Source organism: Carcharhinus amblyrhynchos, chromosome 18 (assembly GCF_965287045.1).
Source record: "Carcharhinus amblyrhynchos chromosome 18, sCarAmb.v2.hapA, whole genome shotgun sequence".
Classification (NCBI taxonomy): domain Eukaryota; kingdom Metazoa; phylum Chordata; class Chondrichthyes; order Carcharhiniformes; family Carcharhinidae; genus Carcharhinus; species Carcharhinus amblyrhynchos.
This window is the reverse complement of record NC_137341.1, coordinates 19,740,164-19,761,258: the sequence shown is the minus strand read 5'-3', so window position 1 is coordinate 19,761,258 and position 21,095 is coordinate 19,740,164. Positions and strand designations below refer to the sequence as shown.

Here is a 21,095-nt window from a genome sequence, read left to right as displayed (position 1 = left end):
GGTAAGCGATAATGTTACTTAAAAGCTAAATGCGTACCTGATAATAATGGCACTGATACTATTTCAATCCTTGTGGAGACCAATTGATTTTTGAAAAGTTAGGAAATTCCCAATGACAAACACAAGGCAGCATAGAAGAGGATTTCAGAGTTGAAGACTTTTACTGCATTAAACTAAAAACAACTTTGACTAATCATAACTTATTAGGCAAATAATGTGCTGAACAGCAGCAAAGGTATTCCTATTAACATAACCAAATACGTCATGCCACATCTAAGCATTACATCACACTCTGAGCAGAGATATAGTCTTGTGTGTAAACTACCAAGCTGCTGGCTTTAACAGGATCTCTTCTCTCTGTGTTGCAGTGGTTAGCACTGCTGACTCTCAGTGCCAGGGACCTGGGTTCAATTCTGGCATTGGGTGTCTGTCTGTGTGGAGTTTGCACATTCTCCCTGTGTCTGTGTGGGTTTCCTCCAGGTGCTCTGGTTTCCTCCCACAGTCCAAAGATGTGTGGATTAGGTTGATTGGCTGTGCTAAGTTGTCCCTTTGTGTCAAGGGGATTAGCAGGGTAAATACGTGGTGTAATGGGGATTGGGTCTGGGTGGGATTGTTGTTGGTGCAGGCTTGATGGGCCGAATGATTTCCTTCTGCACTGCAGGGATTCTGTGAAATTCACTACCAAAGTCAATCTTTCAGCGTACTGTTTAACAGAGTCCTTTCTCTCAATTCTCTGTGCATAATCGAACAGACTTCCAGTTGCTGTGCACCCTATTGTCAATGCCTTGATTTTTTAAACTCTCCATAGGCTTTACTTCTTTGAACAGAGGTTCCGTCCTTGCCAGCACTCTGCTTGGTGGTTAACCCAAAAAAGTCCTTTTTTGCTGCTTGACATAACAGCCCTTCCCCAATCTCTCTGGGTGACTTTTGACAGCCTGTGAATCTATATCAGCAAGGGCAGCTACCTTCTATACGAAGATATTAAAACTTGCACTCTCTTTAAATACGATTTGATTTGTGTTTCTGATTCCATATTAAGCAGGCCGCATTTATTTATCTCCTGCAGATTTTGCAGGAGGTCAGACAATCGTAGAGGTATTTAGCACCGAAAAATGCCCTTGAGCCCATCACATCTGCCTTGTCAAAAACAAACCATCTAATTTTTCTTATCCCATTTCCCAACACTTGGCTCATGTGTATGCCTTGGCGTTGCTAGTGCACATCTAAATACATGCTAAATGTTATTAAAGTCTCTGCCTCCACAGGTAGTAGAGTTGCAGTCTCCCACCACTCTTTTGTGAAAAAGATTTTCCTTGCATCTGCTCTAAACCTCCTGTCCCTTACCTTGTATCTATGCTCCCTAGCCACTAAGGGAAAAAGTTTCTTCCTGTCTCCTCTATCTATGTCCCTCGTAATTTGATACATCTGTCAAGCCCCCCTCAATCTCCAAGGAAAACAACCCCAGTCCATCCAATCCCTTTCATAACTAGAACTCTCCAGCCCAGGTAACATCCTAGTAAATCTCCTCTGCACCCTTTCCAGTGCTATTATATCCCTCCTATAATGTAGATTCCAGAATGGTGCACCCTAGCTGTGACCTAATCAACGTTTTATGTAGTTCCAGCATATTCTCCCTGCTCTTGAATTTTATGGCTCGACTAATAAAGGCAAGCATACTATTTGCCTTCTTAATCTCTTTATCCACCTGTAACACTTCTGTCTCCAAGCTGCTCAATTTTGCCTTGAGTTAAAAGGAGACAGTTAAAAATACAACTATCTTATAAAAGCCAGCGTTGATAGTACCAATTTACAATTCGCATTGCAGGTATTGGTATAATTGTGAATTGGAAGCTGAAATTACTAGTACTAGTATAATAGGTAATTCAGTTGCAAATTAATTTATATAATCTCTGTAGATCAGTTGCCCTGATTAATATACGGTACATGTTAAATGGGATAAAATAATGTACCCTTCAATTTAGTGAACATTGCCACATACAAGATGTATATAATTCAGTATGACCTGTCCTAATTTTTTTTTAAACAGCAATGGAAAACGCACAGAAGTCGTGGTTTACAATAATCTGCCACGGTTTTAAATCACAAAATTATTATAAATTAGAAAATTGACTCCCAGTATAAAAGGAAAGAGAGACTCAAATTATGCCATTAGGTGTAACACTTAGCTATTTGTCATGTCTTGGAAGCAGATTACATAGAAATCTGTTAATATCATTGAAAGCTTCTTATTGTTAAATGCTGGAAGGTTAACAAAATTCACTCTGACTCTGTAATTCTTTGTAGTTGAAGGAGGTTTTTGACCTCCCAGTTAAATGGAATTAGTTTGCTAGTGTGGTGAAAATACTTGTAGCCGACCTACATAGTACTTTTCAAAATGATGCTTGTTTCTATTAAATTTACAGGAGGCAGAAAACCTTGTACATTTAATAAATTCCTCTTTCCTGACCATTTTGATGAAGCATTTCTTTTCAAGTGACCTTTGGATTAAGATATTGGTGTCAAAATGGCCAACACATTAAAATGTGAAGGATTTATTGTTGTCTCACCCTTTTGCAATCAGGCAATGATCAGCGCCATCACTGTTTTGCTCAAAATTACAGTTGTTGTAAAGACATGAAAAAAACTCCAATACTGATAGTCTAAAGTAGAAACAAGAAATTCTGATGGGACTTGGGTGGTGTAAATGTTACACAAACACCAGCATTTCAGTTCTGGAATGCAGTTTAAATTCAACCCAGACTAAGGGCATTCAGAATTTCATTGTCTGGTTGTATAGTTCCCAGGTAGAATGATTAGGTTGGTCACAATCCATTCTGTTATTGAAATGAGGCTGAAGTGAAAAGCTATTGCTATTTTGCCATTGATTTTATAGGATTGAGGCAAAGATGGATGCACTGGATCTATACTGGAAGTGCTGTAACCTGCAAGGCTATGGATCAGATGTTGGAAAGTGGGATTAAAATGGAGCAGCTAGTTTTTATTCTTTTTCTGGCTGGTGCAGACACAGTGGGCTAAATGGCTTCTTTCTGCAATGTAACCTTTCCGTAATTCTATGGGGCTTTACTCTGTATCTGATTATGCTGCAAATAATTTGAAAGTTCCTCACTTTGAGTACAGTAATCAAGAAATCAAATAAACATAGCATATGCTAAAATATTGTACAAAAAGAGCTATTGGAGTTAGCATTTTGATTATAGAACCTGCATTGCAACAACTTCAGATAAATTTTGTTTTTAATTCCTGTTGTCGTAACTTGTTTTGGAAATGATTTTTATAGCCTCTAACTTGGTCTTAATGTTTGGACTGGTCAGATTTTATTCAGTCAATTAACGAGCTAATAGCAAAGTGTTTTTTATCCATTTTTCTGAGGATAACAACGTTTTTGTTTTAATTCTTTTTATAATGATGGAAGCATTCTTCCTTTCCCCTTGCTTGTGTTTAGAAATCTGAGCAGAATTTTGGGCTTAATGTTAGTACAAACTTTCAGAAAGTACCACAAGCACTTGGATCCTGCACCTGCTGCTGTAATTTCCCTTCCCAAAACAGATGGCATTGATATTGATACAATATGCTGGAATCAATTATAGACTCTGGTACTTTGAGATTCCTCTGTTCATCATTTAATTAAGCATCATATTGTGTATATAACACTGTTCTGAACCTTCCATGATTACTTTCTGTATTTTCCCCTATTTTTATAGATTTGGACATATAAGGGACGACTTAAAACCAATTTCCTTTGAGATCAGCTATGTTAAATTTGCATAACAGTGACTCCAATAATTAGAGTAAGTGGTCTCCAATTGTCCTATGCTCTGCCTTGGATGCAGTTGGTTTTGCAGTTTTGTTTCTGCATATTCACCTTCAGGGCAGGACAATCTAGACTTGTAGAAGTATCTACAGTTGCTGCTGTCACAGTAGCTCTTGTCGAAGTATCTACAATTGTTGTTGTCACAGTAGCTTCCTCTCATGCGCTGGCAGCATTTGGAATGTCTGCCCTTCTCTTACTCATCCCCACAGACTGGGATGCAAGGCGCAATCCTTGTGTAGCATTTGTTTCTGTGGCTTTGGAGAAGGTGACTGCAATTGTTGACCTTGTTAAAGAATTGAACTTTAGGGACTGCTGTGCATTTAGGCTACCATTTTGAATTACCTTTTCTGGTTGTCATGTCAAATGGCTATTTTGTACTTTGGTGTGAAAGCTGTTGGACGTTCAGCTCACAGGACTGTTGTAATGTTTAACATAACTTTAATACAAAAATGTTACAAGTTCTTGAGGATGTGTTCAGAAAGTAGGAATATGCTATTCCTAAGCTCCTTTCAGGATTTCATAGCCAAAGAAGTACTTTGTGGAAGTGTCATCAATGTTGTAATTCAAGAAACATATCAGCAAGTTGTGCATAGCAAAATCCCACGAATAATGAGATGTTGACCAGATAATCTATTTTCAGACGGAAATTAAATATTGGCTAGGACAGCAATGCCGTGTGCACACTTTTCAAAATAATGATTTGAGTCAGTTCTGCTTACCTGAGAGGGCAGACAGAGTCTTAGTTTACTGTCTAAAATGGAACGGGGTCAAAGTGTGGTCCAATGCAATTTAGTAGTTTTTAGTGAGAAGCAAACCATTTGTAAAATTGAGCAGATCCGAAATCTCCCAGCAGAAGCAAGATTTGTTTTCTCATGTTGTATGCAATCTGTCTTCTAAAATCCATGTGCTGTCCATCTCTGTTTGAGATTTATTAATGTCAAGTAATTTAAAGATCTATTGCCACTTCATTTTTTTTGGTCATCTATATGTTGGACATTGATTCCATATAAATCAGCTGCTGACTATATGTCAGGATCAATTTGTAATAATGACATCAAAATGATCAGTGCTGTTATCATTCATCAAGGATCTGAAGTGCACAGACAGGTGAAAGTCACACTGATGATCAGTGCTAGTGGTTAGCACTGCTTCCTCATGTCAGGGATCTGGGTTCGATTCCAGCTTTGGATGACTGGAGTTTGCATGAGCTCCCCATGTTTGCGTGGGTTTCCTCTGGGTGCTCTGGTTTCCTCCCACAGTTCATAGATGTGAAGGTTCAGTGGATGAGCCATGCTAAACTGCCTCTTAGTGCCCAAAGATGTTAGGTTAGGTGAGTTAGCCATGGTAAATGCTTGAGATTGCAGGGCCTGGAATAGTCGGTGCAGACTCAATGGGCTGAATGACCTACTTCTGTATGGGGATTCCATAGTAGCATCAGAATTGATCAAGAACAGACTAACTCTGACCTATAAAAGGAGCAATGATTTGTGAGTGATTTCAAGATTAATATGGACACCATGAACAGTTTGTTTCTATTAATGTCACTGCAATTCTGCAATATAAGGTAATTGATTTGTAAATGTTTTTCCACTATATATATGCACCTCAGAAAGAAATGAAGAAGTTATTTTTTTAAAATGATGGTTCACCACTCCCTCACCTCCACTTGTGATGTGCTGAAGCTCAAAATGTTCATAGTCTCCCATTCTTTTTATCTTCCCTCCTCCTTTGTTATTGTCCTTCCTCCCTTGTTCCCATCTTTAAGTCCAAGAGATGGAAATTTAAGGCAGAGCTGGGTCAATGATTCTAGCTTCATTAAATCAAAATCCTCTGCCAAACTGAAAAACCTAGAGGACAATTTATTTGGAGTTGTTGGACTATTCAGCTTATTGTTTGAATGTGGACAATTAGTAAATTGGTCTTCATCCTTGAGTATGTGGGGATGACTTTATACAAAGCACGAGGGAGATGTGCCAGAAGTCCTGCCATTGCAACATCATTTACTCTTATGTAACTTTTGTATTTAATTACTCTAATTAAGAAAATTGCAGTACAGACATCCGTGGCAGCTACATGCATGCTGGGTCATTCATCACCAACTTTTCATCTGTCATTAGCCTTTAACAGGTCAACTGTAACACTAGAAAATACCACAATGTCCTGCATTGTGAAATGCAGGGAGTGAAATGTTAATAGTTCCTGAATGAACTTTCTTTTACTGTGCCAATTGTGTGTTAAACTTAGGGTGGTATGGTAGCACAGTGGTTAGCACTGCTGCCTCATAGCACCAGGGACCCGGGTTCAATTCCTGGCTTGGGTCACTGTCTGTGTGAAGTTTGTACGTTCTCCCCATGTCTGCGTGGGTTTCCTCCAGATGCTCCGGTTTCCTCCCACATTCCGAAAGACGCGCAGGTTAGGTGCATTGACCCTGTTGCATTGTGGCAGCTAGGGGAATTTCACAGTAACTTCATTGCAGTAAGCCTTACTTGTGACTAATAAATAAACTTTAAAAAACTTTGTTTTTGAAATGCTCTCTCACTGACAGGCTTTTGCGTATTTATAAAAACCTGAAGAGAAGGAGTTGGCACTAGGCCCCTTGACCTGCTTTGCCATTAACTAGATAATGGCTGATCTTTACCTCTTAGACATCGGTGCTTTCACAATATATATTTATGATTTGAATGAGGGAACAAATCAAAGTTTGCAAATGAAGTTGGGTGGGAGGGTGAAATGTGATGAGGAAGCAGAGATCCTCCAGAATGATCTGGACAGGTTGGATGAGTGAGCAAATCAATGGCAGAAGCAATATAATTTAGATAAGGTGAAAGTCACACTGATGATCAGTGCTAGTGGTTAGCATTGCTTCCTCGCGTCAGGGATCTGGGTTCGATTCCAGTTATTCACTTTGGAAGCAAAAACAGAAGAGCAGATTACTACCTGAATGGCTATAAATTGGGAGAGGGAAAATGCAGTGGGTCCTGGGTGTCCTTGTACACCAATCACTGAAAGTAAGCATGCAGGTGCAGCAGGCATTAAAGGAGGCAAATGACATGTTGGCCTTCATTACAAAAGGGTTTGAATATGGGAGCTGACATGTGTTGCAATTATACAGGGCCTTGTGTGCAGTTTTGGTCTCCTTTTCTGAGGAAGGATGTTCTTGCTCTTGAGGGAGTGCAGCAAAGGTTTACCAGGCTGATTCCGGGGATGATGGGACTGATAGAACATAGAACATAGAACACTACAGCACAAACAGGCCCTTCGGCCCACAAGTTGCGCCGACCACATCACCTACCAACCTACAGACCTATCTATAACCCTCAATCTCATTAAACCCCATATACTCATCCAGAAGTCTTTTAAAAGACCCCAGCGAGTTCGCCTCCACCACCACTGATGGCAGCCGATTCCATTCACTCACCACCCTCTGAGTGAAAAACTTACCCCTAACATCACTTCTGAACCTCCCTCCCCGCACCTTAAATCTGTGTCCTCTCGTAGCGACCATTTCAAACCGGGGAAATAGCCTCTGAGAGTCCACCCTATCTATTCCTCTCAACATTTTGATGTATGAGAACAGATTGACTGACTAGGTTAGGATTGTTTTCTTTGGAGTTCAGATGAATGAGTGGGGATCTCAGAAACTTATAAAATTCTAACAAGATTAGACAGAATAGATGCAGGGACGATGTTCCCAATGGTGGGGAAATCCAGAACCAAAGGTCTCAATCTGAGGATTCAGGGTAGGCTATTAAGAACAGAGATGAGGAGACATTTCTTCACCCACAGAGTGGTGAGCCTGTGGAATTCATTACCATATGAAGTAGTTGATGCCAAAACGTTGAATGTATTCAAGAGGTGGCTGGATATAGCACTTGGGGCAAATGGGATCAAAGATTATGAGGAAAAAGCAGGATTAGGCTATTGAGTTGGATGATCAGTCATAATCACAATGAATGGCGGAGCAGGCTTGGATGGCCAAATGGTCTCCCCCTGCTCCTATCTTCTATGTTTCTATAATCTCCCATGCTCTCCGCAGCTCCCTTGATATCATTGGTTTCTAGAAATCTATTGACGTATTTCATGAACCTACTTAGTGAGCCTCCACAACCCTTTTGACCAAAGATTTGCCATCCACTGACAGAAGAAATTTCTCCTCATCTCAGTCCTAAATTGCAAAACTCTTACCCTGAGACTGTGTCCCCTGGTTCTAGACCCGTCAACCAGGAAAAGCACCCTTCCTGCCAAGTCCTGCAAAAATGCTGTAATTTAAGTGAGGTCACCTCTCATTCTTCTATAAATTTTAGAGAATATAAATCCAATCTCCTTGATATCTGCTTGTAGGATAATTCTGACATCCGGGAAATTAGTCTAGTGAACATGTGCTGTACTCTGTGATCAATGTATTCTTCCTTAGGTAAGGAGACCAAAACTACACGCAATCCTCCAGGGGTAAGGTCTCATCAAGACTCTGTATAACTGCAGCAATACTTCCATATTCCTGTTCTCCATTCCCCTTCCAATTAAGGCTGACATTTGCTTCCATTTGCTTTCCTTTGTTGTACCTGTAGGTTAGATTTCAATTATTTATGAATAATAACACCCAGGTCCCTTAGGACATCAACACTCCCCAATCTCTCAATGTTTAAGAAATACTCTGCATTTCTGTTTTGTTGCCAAAGCGGATAACTTCATATTTTTCCACATTATATTCCATCTGTCATGTTCTTGCTCACTTGCCTAACCTGTCAAAATCTCGTTGAAACCTCTTTGCACCTGCCTCAGAACTCACATTCTCACCAAGTTTTGTGCCATCAGCACAGTTTACGAATGTTACATTTGGTCCTCTCATTTGAAGCATTCATTTGGATTGTGAATAGATGGGGCCCAAACACTGACTCTTGCAGTATTCCACTCATCACAGCCTGCTAACCTGAGAATGATTGTTTATCTCTGCCCTTGTTTTCTGTCTGCGAACCAAACCTCAGTCTATGTCAGTATATTACCCCCAATTCCACATACCCTAATTTTGCTTACTAACCTCTTGTGTTGAACGTTATTGAAGGTCCTCTGAAAATCCAAATAAACCACATTCACTGGTTCTCTCTTATCCATTTTGTCAGTAACATCCTCAAAAAACTCCAGTAAGTTTGTCAAACAGGATTTTGCTTTTATAAATCCATGTGGGCACCATTATTTTTTAGATGCCCAGCTAGTTAGATCCTTTATAATAGATTCTAGCAATTCCCTACAAGATGTCAGGATAACAAGTCTGTAATTCTGTTTTCTGTCTTCCTCCTTTCGTAAATAATGGGATTCATTTGCTCCCAATCCAAGGGCACCGTTTCATAATCTATAGAATTTTGAAAGATGATTACTAATGCATCCACTATCTCTACAGTTACCTCTTTCAAAACTCTGGACTGTAGATCATCAGGCCCAGGGGATTTATCAACTTTCAGTCACATTAATTTCTCCAGACTACATTTTTGCTAATAATTGCTTTCAGGTCTTCAATTGCTCTAGTCCCTTGGCTCCCCAGTATTTCAGGATTTTTTTTGGGATCTTCTTTAATGAAGACAGACACAAAATGTTTGTCTACTTTATCTGCCATTTTCTTATTACCCATTGTAAATGCTCTTTTTAATATGTCTTTCATATTGTCTAGAAATTTCTTTTGTATTTCTATCCTAATGGCAGATTGAAATTTAAGGGGTGAAGAAGTGTTTCAGAGTGTAATTTTGAGTACAGTATCTTATAAGCCTTTTCTCCTGTATAGTTGTTTTACAGGTGTCTGTTGAGGGTTCTGAGCATGTATTGGTTATGGAGGGCTCTTCATTCTGCAGAGGAGTGTTCTGCAAACAAGACCTGTGTTGCTCCTGTTTTCGTAGTTTTGACTGATGCTGAGTTATTATTGTTTGTAAACTTGGTTATTTTATTATATAAAGAAGATAGTTCTTGTCTTTGACAACCTTATTTGTGACCTCAAGTAATCACAGTTAGCATAGTTTTTTATGGGATGTATTTCTTCCATAAATTATTATGCAATACTTTCAGACAAGTGTTTTTTGTAGACCATTTAATAATTTGGTGCAGCACATAGATGACGCGATTCTTGTATTAGCCTACAGCTTTAAGTAATCATTTCAGAATTGAATATCAGAAGAACATAAAACCCAGAACGAGTAAAGGCCATTCACCTGATCAATGCTGTTCCACCTGGAGCATATGTGTAATTATTTTAAACATGGAGTTCCTTCCCACACCATCAGTTGGTCTACTAGAACAAGTGTTGAAATCCACAATGATCCTCAATATGTAATATTTTTAGTAGTTCTAAGGAAAAAATTAATGATTTTGTGTCAACCTAACATCAAATGTATTCCATTCTAATGTGTATTGCACACAACAGTGGGAATTCTGGGAAAAGAAAAAACTGGCCAAAGGGGCTGAAAAATTAGAAGTATTTGTGCAATAGCAAAGAAAGCCAACATCTGCTCAGAGGGAGCTATATATCCTGTATTCTTGGATATATATTTTCAAACCCCTCTTAAGGCAAACTGCTTGTGTCCTTTTCAGTGAAGTAGGCACACGTTCGTATGCATTTTTGTTTGATATGTGGATAGCTTTGGATGAACAGGGGTGGGAGGAGCTTGTGTGGAGCAGTAAAATCAGTACAGACTAGTTGGGACAGATGGCTTGTTCTTGTGTTATAGATTTTTCATAATCTTGTGTAATGAGCATGAATCAAAGTAAATTGCAACACTTCTATTAAGCATTAAGCTCAAAGGCCTTGAAGTCACTGGAGTACAGTGAGCAACAGTGGCTGTAGGTCCACCCATTGGCACATGATAAAACTGACAAATCAGATCTGAAGGGTGCTTTTGAGAGTGAACACTCCCTGAGCTTTCCAATATAGTGGAAATCGGTGCTAGCATTTTTTTATACTGAAACGTGTGAAAAAGAAGAAAAAAGACTAAATATTAAATTAAACATTTTTAAATTACATGAAAGCAATCTCTAAATTAAAATATAAAACTATAAATAGAACTTTTATGTTGCAGAATATGAAATTCTCAAATTATCCTTTTCGAATTGAGTGGCAACTGCTTTTGTATATATGTTTGGTGTTCTTTGACATTTAAAAAGATTTGATGTAATATTCTTAAATGCATTTGTATGATGTTTAATTAGCTCTAACAGAATTATGTCCTGCAGGTACTTTGTTTCACTTGCTTCTATCAGGTACACATTTTAATCTTTTGTTTTTGGCTCGCTAACCAAGCATTACAAGAATTTTCTGTGACCTAAGAAGCTGTTGCAACACGTGGCCCATTAAAAAAATTCTCTATCATCTTGATCTAATGCCACAGATTCATTGCCCAAAACAGTTAGTGAGCTTTAATCAACCTTGCAGTTGGAGATGCTACAAGCAGCCTGTGATTCCACTGGCACACATACTGTACACAGTACCTTGGGAATCTGAGGCAATGGCAAGACTGCGCAACTATTTCACATGGAAGACTAGTTTCAAACTCGTAATCACGAGTCCTTTGTGCCTGGCTATAACTGACAGTGAAAAGCTTGTCTCATCTGGGCTTAATCTGTTGTTCAAGTAGCTTTCTTTATTTTAGGGGCAGTAGTGAAAAAACACGTATTTATTTATTGGCGATTACATGTGAAGAAGAAAGTGAATGGCACTTGCAGTAGATTCCAAAATTGTTGTGGAGATTGAGGCAGAGAGTATGAGTTCCTGACCAGGCACTTTACTGTTGCAGGGGGTGGGGTGGCAGCATTGTGTGGCTGCACTCAGCTGCATTCTATTCATCTTATGTTGTCAGTGTAAGTCTGGAGAGGCTTTCACAAAGCTGGAATTGCAGCACTGGTGATGAGTGTTGTATTAACCTTCCCTGTAGCATCTTCGGCTCCTATATATAATCCAGAAGTATCATGTTATTGGAAGGAAGGGCAAGCATATGAATATCTGTTTTAAAGGAAGATGGGTGTGGCTGTTTAAGGCTAAAATTGATTGCTCCTTTCAGATTGAGAATCTGAATATAATTAAATAGAAAAACTAACAGTAATATTGTTGCTTTGAGTTGGTGAGTTGTTCCTAGCTGTAGAGGTCTTTGAGCATAATTCATTGCCTTTCATTGTAGGAAGTGCTCAGTCGTCTAGATTTTCCTTTCACTTCATTTTTGATCCTAGTCACTGAGTCTAGTTCAAGGGCCCAGTAATTTTTTGAACTTTGGAGTGAGGAGCTTGATGTATTGGTTTTTTGCTTAGGCAGGTTTGCACCAAAACTGGTCCCGCTACTTTATCTGGTAAATCAGTAGATAATGTAAGAGATGAGGGATCACAGACAAGAAAACAAGGGAAATACAGCAAATTTCTTAGGAGCAACTCCATGAATCCAGTTTCACTGACAACTCAAACTTTTGGGACGGAAAATAATTTGCATCGTTTTTTTGATATTGCTTCTCAAATTTATTTATTGAAGCTTGTGTGGATAGAATATTTTGCTTTCGTCAATCATCATGAGCATGCATCAAAGATTGCACAAAGCTATAATATCTTATCTCCATAGATAAGATCTGACAGATCAGCAGAAAGTGGAGAAAAAAAATCTCAGAAGAAATTGAATGATAAAGAAAGAAATGCAATTATGTAGTGCCTTTCGTGACCTCAAAATGTCTTAAAGTGCTTCACAATGACAAAGAGTCACCTGGACTCAACATCAGCTCTTTTCTCTCCTTACAGATGCTGCCAATGCTGAGATTTTCCCACATTTTCTCTCTTTGGGTACATCACTGTTGTAATGAAGGGAACCTGCATCCAGTTTATTTACAGCAAAGTCCACAAACAACAGTGAGATAGATAATGACCAATTATTTGCTTTAATGATATTAGTTGAGGGATAAACATTGGTCAGGATCCTTGCATCTCCTCGTAATAATGTCATGGGATCTTTCACATCCAGCTGTCAACAGGTAAAGCCTTGTTTTAATGTCTTATCTCATCTCATAGAATGACCCTTCTGACAATGCATCATCATCTCAGTATTGCACTAGAATTTCAGCCTCAATTTTGTTTAAGTCTCTGGAGTGAAACTTGAACACACAAACTCCTGCCTGGAGATGAGAGTGTGACCAACTGAGCTAAACCGTCTCAGAAGATAACTTTATACTAAAGAGACACATTTTGGTGCTCGTGGTTTCCACTTCCTTTGCCAATAATGGCAAACAGGACATCAACAAAGAGAAGATGTTGGCATAGTGGTAAAGACACTGGGCTGGTAATCCAGAGATTTATACTAATTTTCTGTAGATATGGGTTCAGATTCCACTGTGGCAGCTGAAGGAATTTGAATTCAATTTATAAATCTGGAATATAAAACTAGCCTTAGTGATGGTAACCATGACAACTATGGTTGTTTGTTTTGAAAACTCATCTCTTTCACTAATGTCCTTGTGGGAAGGAAATCTGCCATCCTTACCTGATCTGAGCTGCATGTGATTCCAGACACAAAGTTGACTGTTACCTGCCTTTGAGATGACTCAGGAAGCCACTGTGTTCAAGGGCAGTTAGCGATGTGGAACAAATGCTAGCCTTGCTAGCAATGCCCACTTCCTATGAAAGAATAAAGAAACAAAAACAGTTGATAATTATGTAACACCTTTAATGTAAAAAAAAAGTCTTAAGGTTCTTCACAAGAGAATTATTAAACATAATATGACACTGAGCCACATAGGAGGCATGTTAGGTCAAATAACCAAATGTTTGGTCTCAGAGTGTCTTAAAAGTGTAAGAAATGGCTTACAGGAAGAAAATGAGGGAGCAAATGGAGAAATGTTGGAAGAGTATTCCAGAGCATAAGACTGAAGCAACTCATTCCACCAGTGCTGGAATGAGTGAAATGCGGATGCTCTAGAGGCACAATTAGAGGAATGCAGGTATCTCTGATGTGGGGCTGACTGACATTACAGAGATTTGATTTTGATCTGATTTATTATTGTCACATGTATTAACATAAAGCGAAAAGTATTGTTTCTTATGCGTTATACAGACAAAACATAGCGTTCATAGAGAAGGAAATGAGACAGAGTAAAATGTAGTGTTACAGTCATAGCTAGGGTGTAGAGAAAGATCAACTTAATGAAAGGTAAGTCCATTCATAAGTCTGACAGCAGCCGGAAAGAAGCTGTTCTTGAGTCGGTTGGTGCATGACTTCAGACTTTTGTATCTTTTTCCCAACGGAAGAAGGTGGAAGAGAGAATGTCCGGGGTGCCTGGGGTTCTGAATTGTGCTGGCTGCTTTGACGAGACAGCGGGAAGTGTAGACAGAGTCAATGGATGGGAGTTTGGTTTGCGTGATGAATTGGGCTATATTCACAAACTTTTGTAGTTCCTTGTCGCCTTGGGCAGAGCAGGAGCCATACCAAGCAGTGATACAACCAGAAAGAATGCTTTGTATGGTGCATCTGTAAAAGTTGGTGAGAGTCGTAGCTGACATGCCAAATTTCCTTAGTTTTCTGAGAAAGTGGATTGTTGGTGGGCTTTCTTAACTGCAGTGTCGGCATGGGGGGATCAGGACAGGTTGTTGGTGATCTAGACACCTTAAAAACTTGAAGCTCTCAACTCTTTCTACTTCGTCCCTGTTGATGTAGTCAGAGGCATGTTCTCCTTTATGCTTCCTGAAGTCAGTGACAATCTCCTTTGTTTTGTTGACATTGAGGGAGCGATTATTGTTGCTGCACCAGTTCACCAGATTCTCTATCTCATTCCTGTGCTCTGTCTCATCAGTGTTTGAGATCCGATCCACTACGGTGGTATCGTCAGCAAACTTGAAAATTGAATTGAAGGGGAATTTGGCCACACAGTCATAGGTGTATAAGGAGTATAGTAGGGGGCTGAGAAATAGCCTTGTGGGGCACCAGTGTTGAGGGTGATCGTGGAGGAAGTAGGTGTTTTTGCCTATCCTTACTGATTGTGGTCTGTAAGGAAGTTCAGGATCCAGTTGCAAAGGGAGGTGCTGAGGTCCAGGCCATGGAGTTTGGAGATGAATTTCATGGGAATAATGGTGTTGCAGGCTGAACTGTAGTCTATAAATAGGAGTCTGACATAGGTATCCAGCTACGGAGAGGAAAGGCCTGGATCGATTTGGAAATGAGGATGAACATTTTTAAGTCATTTTGTTGCATGAGTGGGATCCAATATAATCTGTGAACCCTGGGTGGTAAATGAATAGAACTTCGTCAAATTAAGACACAGGTAGCAGAGGTGTGAATGACCTCAAATCGATGGAACGTAGAATGTGGGACACTAGTCAGGAACGTGTTTAAATAATCAATTCATGAGGTAACGTGGGTTTCAGCAGCAAGTGAGCTGAGATAGGGCAAAACCAGGCAATGTTGTGGAGGTCGAAGCAAGTGATCTTAGTTGGAACTTCTGCTTGGTATCAAAATGTGACCCCAAAGCCAAAAATTAATCTCAGGCTGTTGCCAGAGAGTGGATTGGAGTCAGTAACGAGGAAATGGAGTTCGAAGTAGAGATTGAAAATGATGGCTTCAGTTTTCCCCTATTGGAATAAATGACATGGCAAACACAGCAGATGTCCTGCCCACCAGTCTCAGTGCATCCAAATGAGTTTAGTTTTTGGGTGTTGCTGATTGCAAGACCAGCACACTGGAAATAGTTATCACTAAAAGTCATCTCTAGACATGGTCCATAAACTTTTCAATTTCCTTTGTCTGTTTACAGCAAGTCTGCTTTGGATCGAAAATTAATATAAAACTTGCATGTGTAAATATGGTAAAAAGTGCTCACCATAAATTATATACTTGGGCTACGCCTCCAGTATGATGAGGCCTATCAATATTCAGCATCAGCAAATCAGCCTATCTGAATAAAACTTGGCTTTAATAGCTAATTTTATGTGATTAAATTGTACTTCAAATATTTCATAATTGAAAATACTTAACCTTTTTTAAAACATTTATGTTCATTACAAACCAATTGTAGATGTAACTTATGGAGGAGATATTTTAATGATATTAATAGCTATAATCTTGATGAAAAAGACCTGGAAGCGGCAGTTGTACAAAAGTGCGAAGAGATTTGATGTTACATAATCTGTTGCGATCTATATGACTGAAGATCATTGGAGAGCTGATTACCTGTGTGGATTTCTGAAAGACATACTCTGTTTGGCCAATCTTCTTTGAAAAATTTATAGAAAATAGTTAAAGAAAATGTAAAGCATGTGGTTAACATGAAATTCCAAAATATTTTTGGCATTTGCACGCAAAATGGCATGTGAAATTAAAAGAAATACAACCTCATGGATAGAATGAGTGTTGATAGGTCACATTCCTTCTATTTTGCATCTTCTTCTGAAAGTACTGATTTTTGTTGGGGAACAATTCCATGGATACATTGCTCGAGTTCCCAATCTTCTTGTATGATCCCTGACTATTCTCTTAAGGAAAGGATCATAGCCATGCTCAAACTTATGTTCATCTGACATCTCCACATGCGTTTCCAGCTGATAACACTGACTAACAATCAGGAGAGGGGGTTGAGGAGGCATAGTTGTCTTTTTCCTTGAACAGCAATGTGCAAGGGTACTGATGTGAACCCACATACCTCATTTAGCACAGATTTGAGATTGAGCTCTTGTTCAGTTCTAGCTTTCGTGGTATGCAGCAGTTTATTGGAATCACTATTAAAATTACACTGTTGAATACAATAAACCGTGTTGTTCAAATTAGTACACTCAAGATGTATCTTTATAATGAGTCTGGTCGCCATTTTTAATTGCTTAGCCTTTCTGTCCTAAGTTAAGAGAATTCTGTCAGTGGCATTTTTTTGTGTGTTATTGATTGATATAAAAGTAAAAAATGCAAATTAATCCTATCCCTGTGTAAGAACCTACAAATTGGCTCCCTCAACTCTAGCGAATTAGAGCTTGTCAACTTATCTTGATGAAAGACATCCTTTGGCTTTGAAGTAACTGTCTCCCACAATATTTGATATTGAATCATGTGTACCACTGGGAACCGGGCTGGCACTTTGTTTCATCTTATGCCTGAGTCTTTTTTATAGCAGTCTCTCTGACCACGATTGCCAAATGTAACTCCAACAGTCTGAAAATACCTCCTCCATGGCTGAAAGCGGCTCAAAGCAGTTCTCATAAAGCTCTGCACCTTTATTAAAAGAAATATCAAAGACTAAGGAAACTTGTAACCTTATGTGGGCTCTAGATTTGTTATTCAAAGTAGAAATTAATTCTTTGACAGCTGCTGTAGCATACTGATTTATGTCTGCATTAATTTACTTAAAACACACATGGTAGAAAATGAATGAATCCCTCTACAAAAAAAGCAGATGCAGTAATTTAATGAATGTCAAGTGTTAATTAAGGCTGAAGTTGACCGAATAGAATCTTCAAGATTCTTAAACAGTTTAAGAATTTGTGAGACATGATTTTCCAGTCTCAAAGCCGTGCTGACTGTCCCGAATCAGTCCTTTCCTCTCTAAATGCGTGTGGATCCAGTCTCTCAGAATACCTTCTAACAACTTACCCACTACAGACATTAGGCTCACCAGCTTGTAGTTCCCAGGTTTTTCCCTGCAGCCCTTGTTAAACATAGGCCCAACATTTGCTACCGTCCAATCTTTAGGCATCTCACATGTGGCTGTCAATGATTCAAATATCTTTGCTAGGGGACCCGCAATTTCCTCCCTAGCTTCCCACAACATTGTGGGATTCATTTTATCAGGTCCCAGGGATTTATGTACCGTGGTGTGCTTTAAGACTGCCAGCATCACCACCTCTGTGATATGTACACTCCTCAAGATATCGCTGTTTATTTCCCCAAGTTCTCTAATATCCATGCCTTTCTCAACAGTAAATACCAATGAGAAATATTAATTTAGGATCTCACCCTTGTCTTGTGGACCTGCACATAGATGACCTTGTTGATCCTTAAGAGGCCCTACTCTTTCCCTTGTTACTCTTTTGCCCTTTATGTATTTGTAGAAGCTCTTTGAGATTTCTTTGGCAGATAAAACAAAGGAGAACCCATGTCTTCTTTGTTTCTTAACTTTACTTTGACAACCTCTATACCCTTCAAGGGATCCACTTGATCTCAGCTGCCTCTGCATGTCATATGTCTCCTTCTTTTTGACTAGGGCCTCAATATCCCAAGTCATCTACTTCCAGCAGCCTTGCCCTTCACTCTAAAAGGAATATTCTTACCCTGAAACCTGGTTAACATACTTTTGAAAGCCTCCCACTTACCAGCTATCTCACTGCCTGCCAGCAAACTCCCCCAATCAACATTTGAAAATTTCTGCCTAAGACCATCAAAATTGGCCTTGCCCCAATTTAGAATTTTAACTTTTGGGCCAGACTTAATATTCTCCATGGCTATCTTAAAACTAATGGAATTATGATCAGTTGTCTCAAGATGGCCCCTCACTAACACTCCTGTCACCTGGCCTTCTTTCCCAAGAGGAGATCAAGTTTTGCACCCTCTGTAGTCTGGCTATCCACATAGTGAATGAGAAATTCCTCCTGAATACACTCAACAAATTTCTCTACATCCAAGACCCTAATGCTTTGGCTTTCCCTGTCAATGTTGGGAAAGTTAAAGTCCTCTGATGCTATCACCCTATTTTTCTTGCAGCTATTTGTAATCTCTTTACATATTTGGTCCTCAAATTCCCCCTATTTGGGGGCCTGTAGTACAATTTTATCAAAGTGACCGCTCCCTTCTTAATTTTTCAGTTCTATCCATATAGACTCAATGGACAGGCCCTTGGATATATCCCCCCTCAGTAATTCCGTGATGTTCTCCCTAATCAAAACGCAACTTCCCCTCATCTGTTACCTCCTGTTCTATCTTTCCTATAGCATCTATAGCCTGGAACATTGAGCTGTCAGTCCTCCCCTTCCCTTAGCCATGTTTCAGTAATAACTATAAATATTCCAGTCCCATGTACCCAACCAGGCCCTGAGTTCATATGCCTTCCCTGTCAGACTGTTGCATTGAAATAAATGCAATTTAATCTAGACTTCCCTTGCTCTCTGCCCTGCTTTCTCAGACCATCTGTCTGGTCATGTTTTGTGTGCACTCTGTGTTTTATTTCTCTTAGCCTTACTGGACCCATTCACCTAGTTTTCCATAGACTCTGTGCTCTCTACTGTAGCCCTTTTTGATTTTTGTCTGTGGTTTCTCTGCCTTTCACTTTTCCCCTTACTGCCTTTTGTTTCTGTCCCTACTTCCCTCTGACCTTCTGCATTGATTCCCATCCCCTCTGCCACATTAGTTTAAACCCTCATCAACAGCATTAGCAAACTGTTCCCCTATTCACTTAATCTTTCCAAATTTCTTTGCAGTTTCTCCATCCACCCCACAGCTTACTTATCCACCTATCTCGATGTAATCAGCAAATGTATATATATTGCACTTTGTCTCTTCATTCAAATCAGGGATTCCAAACTTTTCAAGCCATTGAACAGCTCCCAAGAGCATCAGGGAACCGCAAGCATTCTCATAATGTCATGAAAAAGGTGTGAACATAGGAACCAAATATAAACAAGTCTATTTTAGCACAATCTATGCTTATATTCGGAATAAGGAAGACCCAAACCATTGCAGACATTTACTAAATACATGGCCTTCTCACATTAACCCCTGGCCAAGCCACACCCCCATGTTCCCTCAACATTAACCCCTGAAAGTTATATCCACTTCAGCAGTGTGTAATCTGGTAATTAACAAGTTCTGTAATTTCAAAAATACTTACAGCTTACCTTTTGTCACTCTGCTTGCAGGAGGAATGCTGCAGGAAAACTGATTCTTATGTTGGACACTGGTTCACATTCATATCCCTCTCTTTCTCATTCACACTCGTGTTCCTCTCTTTTTCATTCACACTCATGTCCCTCTCCCTCTCTGAGTCGCCCCTTTCGCGCACTTGGCCATCCCTCGCTTGTACACATGCATTTGTCTACCCCTTGCTCACATACATGCATTCGTCCATACCTCGTTGCTTGCCTAGATGAATGCAACTTCCACAACAATATTCAAGAAACCTGGTGCCATCCATCAGAAAGCAGCCCCCTTAATTGGCATCCCTTCCACAAACATTGATTCCTTTCACCACAGATGAACAATAGCAGCAGTGTTAACCATTTAAAATGACGCTCTGCAGGAACCCGCCAAGGTTCCTTTCACAGCACCGTACAAACCCAGAACCCTACCATCTAGAAGGACAAGAGCAGCAGATACCTGGCAATGCCACAATCTGGAAGTTCCCCTCCAAACCACTCACCATCCTGACTGTCACTGGGTCAATTTCTGGCATTTCCTCCCTATCAGCAGTGTGGGTATACATTGTCTGCACCCATTGAAAAACACAGCTCCTTATGCCAAGGATATTGGCATTCTTGAGATCCTGAGAAACTTTTTCCTGATCCCAGATACTCTTGACAATGGCTGTAAATTTGTTAACAAGCTCTATTATTGCAATTCAAATCTCTGCTGCAATGTCATCTCGGCCTGGGGCATTGCCTTACTCTATCTTGGTGGCAACCAAGGGTTGGAATATTGCCTTGCTGGTAGGTTGCAGTTAAAAGATTTGTCAACAGTGATGTAAAGTTCTAAGTTTTTCAGCATTTTGAATCATAGTTAGAATGTTAATATGTTTTCTTTAATGTTTCCTAATTCAAGTTAAGTTTGGTTATTTTTGGAAATTCACTAAGTGATCAGAAAGCAGCATTTCTATGTATGGTGATCTGAAACAATTTAAGAGTCATTTTGTACTACAAGTGCTGACTCGATCTGATCATCTAGTTAATTTTATTTTGGTCTTAAAAGAAAGCTGTGTGGCACTCAGTTGTAATGGAAAGCTATAGATTTATTTAGTGTATTTTGGCTCCTTTTATACTTTCAGTAAACACAGCTGCTTTATTTGAGAAGCACTGAAATCTTCCAACTGGCAACATTTCTAACCAGGAAGTAGGTGCCACCATCTGTCCCTCTCAATTTGTTGAACTTAAATTTATTCAAGAACAAGAAATCACATTTCAAGTAGGTTTGATTTCACTACATAGAACTATCCCAGTTTGGTAACCTTGTTCAGAGACATTGACCATTTTGCTTTACTGAATTTTGAATCCTTCAAATTTCTCACCCTGTTTGCCAAGCAAAGAACTGTGTAATTTCTTCAATAAAAGTATTGGTGTTTCAATAATTCTG

General features: G+C 39.4%; 1 protein-coding gene across 5 annotated transcripts in view; it reads left to right on the top strand.

Moving 5' to 3' along the window:
* Positions 1-21,095, top strand: part of mad1l1 (mitotic arrest deficient 1 like 1) — a 924,959-nt gene that overhangs the window by 369,932 nt on the left and 533,932 nt on the right. The window lies entirely within an intron of this gene.